Raw genomic sequence first — 12,961 nt, 5'->3', positions numbered from 1 at the left:
AAACCTCCGGTAGTAATTGGCAAACCCTAAAAATCGCTGCACCTCCTTCACCGTGGTTGGAGTCGGCCAATTACGCACGGCTGCAATGCGGTCACTCTCCATCTCCACTCCTGACGTAGATATGCGATACCCTAAGAAGGAGACGGACAGTTGAAAAAACAGGCATTTCTCAGCCTTGACATACAGGTCATGCTCCAACAGGCGACCAAGTACTCTACGGACCAGGGACACATGCTCAGCGCGTGTAGCGGAGTATATCAGAATGTCATCGATATACACCACTACACCCTGCCCGTGCAGGTCCCTGAAAATCTCGTCTACAAAAGATTGGAAGACTGATGGAGCATTTTTCAACCCGTACGGCATGATGAGGTACTCATAATGCCCTGAGGTGGTACTAAATGCTGTCTTCCACTCGTCCCCCTCTCGGATACGCATCAGATTGTACGCACTCCTGAGATCCAGTTTAGTGAAGAAGCGCGCCCCGTGCATTAACTCAATCGCCGTGGCGATCAGAGGTAGTGGGTAACTGTATTCCACCGTGATTTTATTTAAACCTCGATAATCAATGGACGGGCGCAGACCTCCATCCTTCTTCTTCACAAAAAAGAAACTCGAGGAGACGAGTGAAATGGAGGACCTAATGTACCCCTGACGCAGGGATTCGGAGATATATGTCTCCATAGCCACCGTCTCCGCTTGCGACAGGGGATACACGTGACTCTTGGGAAGTGCAGCGTCTACCATGAGATTTATCGCACAATCCCCCTGTCGATGGGGTGGTAATTGAGTCACCTTCCTTTTACAGAAGGCGAGAGCCAAATCGGCATATTCAGGGGGAATGCGCACGGTGGAGACCTGGTCTGGACTTTCAACCGTAGTAGCACCAACAGAAACCCCTACACACCTACCTGAGCACTCTCGCGACCACCCCGTGAGAGCCCTCTGTGGCCAAGAAAAAGTGGGGTTATGACTAGTTAACCAAGGTAGACCCAGCACCACGGGATACGCAGGAGTGTCAATAAGGAAAATACAAATGTTTTCCTTGTGACCCTCCTGCGTCACCATACTCTAAGGAGTTGTGGCCTCCTTAATCAACCCTGACCCTAATGGTCGACTATCTAAGGAGTGGGGAAAGGCACATCTACGGGTACAATGGGGATCCCTAAACTACGAGCAAGAGCTTGATCAATGAAATTCCCAGCTGCGCCTGAATCTACTAGCGCCTTATGCTGGGAACGCGGGGAAAAATCAGGAAAAGTAATAGACACAAATATATGTGCCACAGAGGGCTCTGGATGAGAATGGTGCCTACTCACCTGGGGTGGCGCCAGAGCGCTCTGCCTGTTACCTCGATTCTCAGAGGAACCCACCCAGCACCGACCAGCAGTGTGACCTCTGCGGCCACCCATGGTGCACAAGCGGAAACCCCCTCCAGTCTCCCTGTGCACCCTCCCTCCTAACTCCATGGGAAGAGGAGAGGGGGTGCAGGAGGATGGAACCACCAGACCCCGATCTGGACGTCCGCGAGCAGCCAGCAGGTTGTCCTGCCGGATGGACAGATCCACCAACTGGTCGAAGGTGAGGGTGGTGTCTCTCCAGGCCAGCTCACGACGGACGTCCTCACGCAGACTGCAGCGGTAATGGTCGATCAGGGCCCTGTGATTCCATCCCGTACCGGCTGCCAGGGTCCTGAACTCCAGGGCGAAATCCTGGACGCTCCTTGTCTCCTGCCTCAGATGGTAGAGGAGCTCACCTGCCGCTCTGCCCTCGGGTGGGTGGTCAAAAACTGCCCGAAAACGGCGGGTGGCCAGATAAAGTTCTACTTGGAGCAGGAAACCCCGGCAGTTGGCAGCACTCCCGTCGTAACCCTGAGGCAAGGTTAGACTGATGCCACCGGGTTCCGGTTGGCACGGGGCGCTTCGGAATATACCCCGGTTGGGCTGGTGGAGGCGCTGGATGAATTCCCTGTCTCTCCCAGCGGTCCAGATTCTGGACAACGCGATCCATGGCGGCACATAGATGGTGTAGCTTCTCCGCATTCGCCTGGATGCGCTCCTCCACCTCTCTGTCCGGGGTATCTTCTCCTGCTGACTTCAATATGCGGGTCGGTGATTCTGTCATGTTCGTGTATGTAGGTGGCAGGGAAGTCATGCACAGGAGAAACCAAGTTGGTTAATATGGAGTATTTAATTAAAAAAACCTCCAAAACCAAAGTACAAAATACATGGGTAAAGTATACCCGTCACACACCGATACACAAACCCACGTAACATAACATCACAAACAATCACCGACAAGGACATAAGGGGAAACAGAGGGTTAAATACACAATATGATAAATTGATTAGAAACAGGTGTGTAGGAAGACAAGACAAAACCAATGGAAAATGAAAAACTGATCGATGATGGCTAGAAGATAAATGCAAATAAATGCTCTAAATGACAATATCTTTATTTGGAATTTGGGACAAATGTTGTCAGTAGTTTATAGAATAAAACAAACATTTTCATTTTACCCGAACACATACCTATAAATAGTAAAACCAGAGAAACTGATCATTTTGCACTGGTCTCTTAATTTTTTCCAGAGCTGTAATTGTGAATAACTACTTTACTAAGATTTACACATGTGGGAGTAAATATTAATAAATGGTGAGCATACTGTTTAGAAAGGCCTTATAAATGTTTTATGTACCCTTAAAAACAGTGTTACCACTCATCCTTTGTGCTGTGTCTGGTGGTCTGCTTTTTTGTCAAGGTGCCACACTGCCATTTTATCTTCCCTCATATTGAATTATGGTCAGGTCAGGTTTATTCAAATAAGACTGCAGAAAATAGAGGGTGTCTGCAACACGTCTCCCTGAACCTGTCTCTCTGTGTAGGTGACCTCCTGTAGAGGACAGCAGCTCTCTCCAGGGTTTATGGAAACCTGATTTCCCATCCAGTGGAGAAGGTGAGTCTTCAACCTTGTCCTCTTTGTCTCTTAGCCTTTGTATGATTTAGTATATGTAGTATATATTTAGTATGATTGTCTGTATACTTTGGGTTGCAATAACACTGCAGTGGTCATCAGGCTTCTCAAAGGAACCACATGTTTGTTGGCTGTAGTTGGTCTCTGAAGCATTGTTCTAATGGCCGTCTGTGTCATAAATCTTTAACTAGGTAAACTCTCCCGTTGGGCTAATTAAAAGCAGCAAATCACTAATATTTCATGAGGTGGTCATTCCGTTACAGGCCCGAGCTCACTGGGGGGTTTCTGTAAGAGTGCACTACACTCAGATTAACAGGCCATTCTATTTCCTGTCCATTCTGTTCCATCCAATGTAGCCTGTGACATACAGTAAATACTTACCTATGTCCACATACCCTAGACCTCCTCTGACCAGGCCTTGGTGTCCTCTCGTTTTTAACCTTTGAACTATAAATTTGGTCTCACCTGGTCTTCTTGTTTTAGTGGAGCATCTATGGATTGCAGTTCACTAATTATGAATTCACAAGCGCTTTCATCATTTCCTCCAAAATAGCACAAACACCATCAAACAATAATTCAGGAATAATTACTAAGTTCCTTGTTTGATCACTTCCTCCGTGTGGTCTGTAAGACAACAACTTCCTTAGGCTGTGTTTGATTAGCACAGACATGTTGTTTGCATATGCAAGGTCGCAGGGTCAACATATCGTGGCCCAGTTTTGTGGGTCTGCTCTAGTCCAGGTACCCACAGCTGTCTGGGCTGGGGAAGAGAGGGAGGGATGGAGCTGCTTAGAAGGAGAGTTCGAGCAACCACATTCCAAGACACTCATGTGTACTGATCTGTGTTGGTGGAAAATAGGGAGTGTGTGTGTGTGTGTGTGTGTGTGTGTGTGTGTGTGTGTGTGTGTGTGTGTGTGTGTGTGTGTGTGTGTGTGTGTGTATATTGCGATTCAGCACACGTGAAAATGTGCAATCCAACAGTGTAGAAAACTGCAAGAAGGAAAATAGTAGTCAAATTGTCCATTAGAGTCAAAATGCACACACTGCATAGTCTGATGAATCTTCTTCAACCAAGACCTTTATAGTGACTGATCTGCCTGTGGCCATAAGAGCTGTTTACATATAGAAGCATAAGATGCTTTTGGACTGCACAGTGCTCCTGTCATTGTATCTCAACTGTCAGGCATGGTCAGTCATTTCATGTTAGTGCTGCTAATATGCTGCCTTGATTTACTTGAGGTTATGATTGGAGTATGTTTTGTTATACAACCATACCCGTAGTAGACCCAGACATGGTACAATTTGCTCTGTACCTATGCATCTGCTAAACTCTCTGAGACAACATAAACATTGTAGTAAGCCAGTTATGAAGTTGTTGTGTAAGTGTTACATGGACTAAGCTGTAAATGAATGTCAGTAGGTAGACATGGTGTTGGATAGCATGTAGATTAATGTCAATCATCATTTAGTGCTGCTGTCGTTTTATTTTTACCATGTCTATGATAATGATAGATTAACATACATTCTGTATATAGGATTATTGTGAGCGTATCAAGGTATCTAATGTCTCTACTTGGTTGTCACAACATCAGTTTGCACCTCAGAGCAGCGAACCATCCATCATGTAAGCTCTTCCACAAACACTTCTACATTCTGTCTCTATCCTCTTTTTACAGCATTCAGGTTATTAAGATGGATTTAGGCCAGGGGATCACACACACACACACGCCCTGGCAGTATTTACCGTGCCTTTGAAGAATCAGTGTTCTGGGGAGCATCAGGCAGCTAAATGGAGGGAAGGAAGAGAAAGGCTGGTGTTTGAAGAGCTCCGCTCCCAGATTCACTATCGCCTTCCTTCTTCCCCTGCTCCTTCCATCTCTGTGCTTCGGCTCTGGAAAAACTGGACCAGGGTGGAGGGACATGAGAGCCCTGTCTACATTCACCATCTCTCTCCCCATCAGATGGAAGTGGTGGAGCGGACAGCCATTGCTGCTGCCTGTACAGTGCATGCTCTTCCCTTCCCCTTTAACACCCTTTACAATATGTCAGTCTTCCTCCTCCCCCGATCTCTTTCTCCTCCTCTGCTCTCCATCATTCTCTCCCCTCCTCCCATGATTTTCTCTCTTTACCACACTCACTGTCACCAGGAGGCTTGTGGCAGAAGGCTTGTGGGTTACATAACCACTGCAGCAGCACTGGACACTGTTAAATCAGGACTAAGAGTTGCGTGTTCTGAGTGGGGGTGGTGTGTGTGATGGATGTGTGGTGTGTGTGTGTGAGAGAGAGAGAGAGAGAGAGAGAGAGAGAGTTTGATGTACTATATTTGGGGAATGCATGTCATTGTTGTAGGTTAGCTACGTAAACACATCAGGCATTCAGTGGTTCTTCAAAGACACAGTAAATACTGCCAGAGAGTGTGTACGTGAGTGTGTGTGTACTGCTACTGTATGTGTGTCCCCTGCAATTAGTGCCTTTTATTTCTTGAATAAAGCAAACATCTTTGCCTTCTGTGATATTTCAGCCGTGTCAAACCTGGGGATCTACACAATATCCATCTCTCTCTCTCTCTCTCTCTCTCTCTCAATTAAATTCAATGGGGCATTATTGGCAAACGTATGTTTACAGCAACATGATGAAAACCATGCTGTACCATTTAACTCTGCTTAAAATTTTCATCAATGTTTTTTCTCTCCTTGAAGCTCTGTAATCAAAATGATTGCTAATGCAGTGTGTGCAGTGAGGATTTTCAAGACAGAGATAAATGTGTAATATGCAGTGTGTGTGCAGGCAATTCATAAATACAAATGCTGAGGCACTTGATAAAACTACTGCTATTCAAACCTTGCATTAAGCTCTATCAATATCTCTATTTATTTATTTTATGTTATTTAAACTTTATTTAACTTGGAAAGTCAGCTAAGAACAAATTATTTTTTACAATGACTGCCTACCAAAAGGAAAAAGGCCTCCTGCGGGGACGGGGGCTGGGATTACGAATACAAATAAATCAAATAAAAATATAGAACAAAACACACATCACGACAAGACAACAACATAGCATGGCAGAAACACATGACAACACAGCATGGTAGCAGCACAACATGGCATCAGCACAACATGGTAGCAGCACAAAACAGGGTACAAACAACAGCACAAAGGGCAAGAAGGTAGACAATACATCACGCAAAGCAGCCACAACTGTCAGTAAGAGTGACCATAATTGAGTCTTTGAATGAAGAAATTGAGATAAAACTGTCCAGTTTGAGTGTTTGTTGCAGATCATTCCAGTCTCTAGCTGCAGCGAACTGAAAAGCCGAGCGACCCAGCAATGTGTGTGCTTTGGGGACCTTTAACAGAATGTGACAATTAATTAAACTATGTTCAATGTAACCTTGACTGAGTTCTTCATGTTGTAAATATGACATTGATTTGTGTTACAGCTCCAATATACAGTGGGGGGGGAAAGTATTTGATCCCCTGCTGATTTTGTATGTTTGCCCACTGACAAAGAAATGATCAGTCTAATTTTAATGTTAGGTTTATTTGAACAGTGAGAGACAGAATAACAACAAAAATTGAGAAAAACGCATGTCAAAAATGTTATAAATTGATTTGCATTTTAATGAGGGAAATAAGTATTTGACCCCCTCTCAATCAGAAAGATTTCTGGCTCCCAGGTGTCTTTTATACAGGTAACAAGCTGCGGTTAGGAGCACTCCCTATAAGTGTGTGCTCCTAATCTCAGCTCGTTACCTGTCCACAAAAGCAATCAATCAATCAGATTCCAAACTCTCCACCATGGCCAAGACCAAAGAGCTCCAAGGATGTCAGGGACAAGATTATAGACCTACACAAGGCTGGAATGGGCTACAAGACCATCGCCAAGCAGCTTGGTGAGAAAGTGACAACATTTGGTGTGATTATTTGCAAATGGAAGAAACACAAAATAACTGTCAATCTCCCTTGGCCTGGGGCTCCATGCAAGATCTCACCTCGTGGAGTTGCAATGATCATGAGAACGGTGAGGAATCAGCCCAGAACTACACGGGAGGATCTTGTCAATGATCTCAAGGCAGCTGGGACCATAGTCACCAAGAAAACAATTGGTAACACACTACGCCATGAAGGACTGAAATCCTGCAGCGCCCGCAAGGTCCCCCTGCTGAAGAATACATATACATGCCCGTCTGAAGTTTTCCAAAGTACATCTGAATGACTCAGAGGACAACTGGTGAAAGTGTTGTGGTCAGATGAGACCAAAATGGAGCTCTTTGGCATCAACTCAACTCGCTGTGTTTGGAGGACTCGCTTTCCTCAGTCAGGGCATTGAAGATGGGGCGCGGATGGGTATTCCAGCATGACAATGACCCAAAACACACAGCCAAGGCAACAAAGGAGTGGCTCAAGAAGAAGCACATTAAGGTCCTGGAATGGCCTAGCCAGTCTCCAGATCTTAATCCCATAGGAAATCTGAGGAGGGAGCTGAAGGTTCGAGGTGTGTCATAATTACAGCCGTGTTGAAGAGACCAAACTGCAGCAGGTGAAATGTAGATACTCATCTTTTTAATATATATAAGCAAAGTATCCACAGGAAAAACCAATAAAGAAAACCGACTAACATGCTACGTACATACAAAAGACTATCAGTGTTAGCACAACCACCCACAAACCCAAGTGACAAACATACTCCTAAATATATGACTCCCAATCAGGAACAACGATCCCCAGCTGTTCCTGATCAGGAGTCACAAGACCAACAAAGAAACAGACATACTAGACAACACATACAGACTTCTTCTGCCACGTCCTGACCAAAATACTACACCACTACTCCCTCTGCTGGTCAGAACGTGACAAGGTGTCAAACGTCAGCCTCGAAACCTTAATGACTTGGAGAAGATCTGCAAAGAGGAGTGGGACAAAATCCCTCCTGAGATGTGTGCAAACCTGGTGGCCAACTACAAGAAAAGTCTGACCTATGTGATTGCCAACAAGGGTTTTGCCACCAAGTACTAAGTCATGTTTTGTAGAGGGGTCAAATACTTATTTCCCTCATTAAAATGCAAATCAATTTATAACATTTTTGACATGCGTCTTTCTGGATTTTTTTGTTGTTATTCTGTCTCTCACTGTTCATATAAACCTACCATTAAAATTATAGACTGATCATTTCTTTGTAAGTGGACAAACTTACAAAATCAGCAGGGATCAAATACTCCCCCCCCCACTGTATACTTGCTGTGAGTTATTTTAAGTTAAAGTATCTGCATCACAAAATCAAATCAAGTTGTATTAGTCACATGTGCCGAATACAACAGTGAAATGCTTACTTACAAGCCCCTAACCAACAACGCAGTTTTTAAAAAATGGATAAGAATAAGAAATAAAGTAACAAGTACTTAAAGAGCAGCAGTAAAATAACAATAGCGAGACTATATACAGGAGGTTACTGGTACAGAGTCAATGTGCCGGGGCACCGGTTAGTTGAGGTAATATGTACATGTAGGTAGAGTTATTAAAGTAACTATGCATAGATGAAAACAACAGAGAGTAGCAGCGTTGTAAAGGGGGTCAATGAAAATAGTCTGGGTAGCCATTTGGTTAGGTGTTCAGGGGTCTTATGGCTTGGGGGTAGAAGCTGTTTTGAAGCCTCTTGGACCTAGACTTGGCGCTTCTGGTACCACTTGCCGTGCAGTAGCAGAGAGAACAATCTATGACTGGGTGGCTGTAGCAGAGAGAACAGTCTATGACTAGGGTGGCTGGAGTCTTTGACAATTTTTAGGGCCTTCCTCTGACACAGCCTTGTATAGAGGTCGTGGATGACAGGAAGCTTGGCCGCAGTGATGTGCTGGGCCGTACGCACAACCCTCTGTAGCACCTTGCGGTCGGAGGCCGAGCAGTTGCCATACCAGGCAGTGATGCAACCAGTCAGGATGCTCTCGATGGTGGAGCTGTAGAACCTATTTAGGACCCATGCCAAATCTTTTCAGTCTCCTGAGGGGGAATAGGTTTTGTCGTGCCCTCTTCACAACTGTCTTGGTGTGTTTGGACCAAGTTAGTTTGTTGGTGACGTGGACACCAAGGAACTTGAAGCTCTCAACCTGCTCCACTGCAGCCCCGTCAATAAGAATGGGGGTGTGCTCAGTCCTCTTTTTCCTGTAATCCACAATCATCTCCTTTGTGTCAAAGCTGCTTATTTCGATACATAACCTTATAGCGAGGTTTTGGCTTTGCTGTATGGCTAGTCTACTTGGCATGACTTGTAGCATGTAGACCTTTCCTGTGGCTATTGTACTCTTCCTATAGCTGTGTTTGTTCTCAGTACCATGCTCAGGGCTGTGTTCACCCTTTGTTGATAATGTGTATTGACTGTTGATGATTTGACAGGAGTAATGAAGTGTGTGGTGTGAAGGTGGGGAATGTATCACGTCCCACTGAGAACATAGATTGATTCTGCTTTATCCACAAGAGAGAGAGTTATTTTGATAGAGGGAAAAATCTGTCTGTGTCCCTGGAGTCTTAACAAGATCACAGAGGCCAGTACTGACCTAGCTGAACATGGCTAAGCCTGTCCCATGTAACCGGTCAGTGTCTCTGGCCTGCTGGAGCAATGACATCATCAGCTGTTCCTGCTGCACTCTAATGCAATGTTGGGTTGTATTCATTATGGCACACACTGTAGCAAAATGCTTTAAAGCACTTGTTCAACTTAAAATGAGAACAAGCGGTACATATTGCCCAGTTAGTCCCCCGGGGAAATCCTAGCAACCTTTGTTACGTTTTCTTTTGTTTTGTGCCTAATGAATACAATCCTGGGCTGGACTGGGAGGAAGGCATGGGAGGGAGCTGGATGTTGTGTCCCTCCACCCAGAAGCCCTGGCCCTGTAGCAAGACCTAGGGCTATGCTAACTACCGTAGGCCACCTCTGAATCAGAGGGCTGAGTCACTGAAATGGAATCCATACAAATGGTGATTCATTTGTCTTCCTGTGTGAGTGTATGTGCCTCTCGTGATGACAGAGAGCAGTTGAATAAGCAGGATGTATTACGCCTGTGTGCCTGAAGGCCAGGTCTGAGCAGACATTCAGTGGAATGTGAATGCGGTCGTGCTACTGTATTTGTACTGAATCTCTCTGGCTGAGCTCAGTATTATCATCCTGATGGTGTGTAGCACTGTCCCGCCCACATCCATTTGTTCATCATACTGGTTTCCCTCCTGCTCACACGAGGAGGAATGCCTCCCACGCACACATGCTGCAGTGTATTCAGATACTGCTCACTACTGCTCAGATTCTGCCTTCGTGTAGATTTGCTTCCAGTCAATGATCCTGTCCTCATTTGAAAGAGCTTCCAAAGAGCAGCCTGTGGACCTTATCGCTCACTGCTGCGGTGCCTTCATTCCCTCTCTCTCTCTGAAAGGACATTTGATATAGTGCAGCAGTGTTTCAGTCTCTTTCATCACAATATGCAGCAGGTGTGTAGTGGGGGTGGGGCAGGATGCATTGTCGTCCTCATGTAACCTTTGACTCTCCTCACATTGCTCCAAGGGAAACACTAGCCACTGACTATAACTGTACATGATTGAGACACAGATGCCCAATTTTGGTCCTGTTTCCCCCAGTTTCATCCAGAATCATTTCAAGGAACATCATCTGTTGTCTGGGTATAGCAGTACAGGTTTTGGGGAGAGAAAGGTTATATGAACGTCATCTGTTGTCTGGGTATAGCAGTACAGGTTTTGGGGAGAGAAAGGTTATAGGAACGTCATCTGTTGTCTGGGTATAGCAGCACAGGTTTTGGGGAGAGAAAGGTTATAGGAACAGTTTTACTTTGCTGTAGACTCCCTATCTGGGTGGTCACGTCAGCACTGATCATTCCACGGCCCAGCAAACAGAACAGAACAGAGCAGAGCACAGGGCCCACGGCAGGACATGTTATGCTGATAAATACAACAAGCCCCCTCCTCTATCTCGCTCACTCTCTTTATCACATTCACACTCTGCCTCTTCAAACACCTGTTTCACTCACTCACTCACTCACTCACTCACTCACTCACTCACTCACTCACTCACTCACTCACTCACTCACTCACTCACTCACTCACTCACTCACTCACTCACTCACTCACTCACTCACTCACTCACTCACTCACTCACTGCTATAAGCCTGATGTGTTTACAGAGCTAGCCTGTTCATTTTCACCAGAGTGCAGGTGCTATGCAGTTATGGACATGATCTGTGTAATGGCCAGCTTCCCACCCTCATCTCATCTCCACTGACCCCTCCAAACTTCTGTCACGTGACAGGCTTATTGATGGTCTTGGTTGTCATGGTATCTGTGATGATGCAAGCACCGTGCACCCAGCTCTATAGCGCTGTCTTTCTCCTGGCAACATTCAACAGCCTGTTTATTCCACCCTACCGCTGTCACGGCATCGCCCGCCCCGGAGATGAATCACATCTCTCTCATGATCTATTTAGCTACCACTCTGACCCATTGGCGCTCTCTATTCCGCTCACCAACTGTCTTGCTCACAACAGCTTCCTGCGCTCTCTGCACCTGCTCCACCCAGTCTCACTTGGGACAGGCTTAGCCATGTTGAGCCTTGTCAGTATTGGGCTCTATGATCTTGTTAAGACTCCAGAGACACAGGAAGATTTGTCCCTCTGTCCCTGTTATAAGACCTCGGTTTCTCTCTTTCAAAAGCCTCTCTCTCTCTCTCTCTCTCTCTCTCTCTCTCTCTCTCTCTCTCCCTTTCCCTCTCTCTCTCTCAGAAGCCTCGCTCTCTCTCTCTCTCTCTCTCTCTCTCTCTCTCTCTCTCTCTCTCTCTCTCTCTCAAAAGCCTCTCTGTCTCTCTCTCTCTCTCTCTCTCAGAAGCCTCACCCTTTCTTTCTCTCTCTCTCCCTTTCTCTCTCTCCTTCTCTCCCTCTCTCTCAGAAGCCCCACTCTCCCCCTCCCTATCTTTATTTCTATAATTTCTTCTCTCTCCCCTTGAGAAGCCTTTGCCTCTCTTTCCTCCTCTCTCCTTGTGTCTTTCCTCCCAGCATCTCAATATAAGGTCCTCTCAAAGTGTTTTTTTTTTTGTATAGCAGCCGCCATGATAGGTAGAGTGTATCAAGAACCCAACATGTTCTAGAAAGTACATGGCAGATAGTTGCTATTGGATGCCAGACAACCACCATTATGGAATTCACATTGTTTGGATACGAGTGAGTTATAGATGAGCTCAGGCGTATTTGAGTAAGCTACCTACCTGGTTTGGTAATCAGCTTCCTTTCTAATCAGTGGCAGAAGGGGGGATGGTAGGGGGTAAGAGAATAAAGTTAGACCCCGACTCTGAAATCTGATTACTGTAATAGGTTTACATGTGTGTTGTGGTTGTCACTCAAGGCTTTAGAAGAGCCACGAACAGCCCTATTACGATGGTGTATCTTTTATGTGTTACCCCAAAAATATAAATGATATTTCATGCAGAAACCCTCAAATGAAACAAGTTGATGGTATATATTTAGGATAATGTTTTACAGCTTTGTCATTCAATTTTTTTTATTACAAAATCATCTTATTTAATTATTTCATATTTTTTACATGTGATAATGCCACACAGGGGGCCAGAGATAATTACAAACACCAGTCAAAATCTGAAGTAACAAATAAAATCTATTTTATTGGTCACAGACACATATTTAGAAGATATTATTGCGGGTGTAGGGAAATGCTACTAGATTTCTTACGATAAATTACATAAAATCCTTGAAAGATACCAAAATGCTGGTAGTTTACTGGTAAACTTCTAAAGTTTCCAGTAATATACCCTCCCGTTGCAACCCTAGAGTTGTGTGTAGCTTTTTTGCATGTACACACAATCACACACACAGAACACAGCCCTACCTCTCTCTCTCACACACAAATGTATGATGCCTGGCACGTTTATCTAGCTAGTCTATCAATACATAATCACACCCTACTAGGTAGTGTAATCTCAAA

At 45.1% G+C, this 12,961-nt stretch overlaps 1 protein-coding gene across 3 annotated transcripts in view; it reads left to right on the top strand.

Annotated features, from left to right (window-relative positions):
• LOC106567295 (protein kinase C and casein kinase substrate in neurons protein 1) overlaps positions 1-12,961 on the top strand; it is a 76,624-nt gene that overhangs the window by 19,056 nt on the left and 44,607 nt on the right. For 2 of the 3 annotated variants that reach the window (XM_014136438.2, XM_045693157.1), the window contains exon 2: positions 2,886-2,956. The exons of the other annotated variant lie outside the window; for it this stretch is intronic. The gene's annotated coding sequence lies outside the window, so the exon portion shown is untranslated. The remainder of the gene's footprint in view (positions 1-2,885; positions 2,957-12,961) is intronic. 3 annotated transcript variants of the gene reach the window in all.

Source organism: Salmo salar, chromosome ssa13 (assembly GCF_905237065.1).
Source record: "Salmo salar chromosome ssa13, Ssal_v3.1, whole genome shotgun sequence".
NCBI lineage: Eukaryota > Metazoa > Chordata > Actinopteri > Salmoniformes > Salmonidae > Salmo > Salmo salar.
This window is presented reverse-complemented; position numbering and strand designations above follow the sequence as displayed.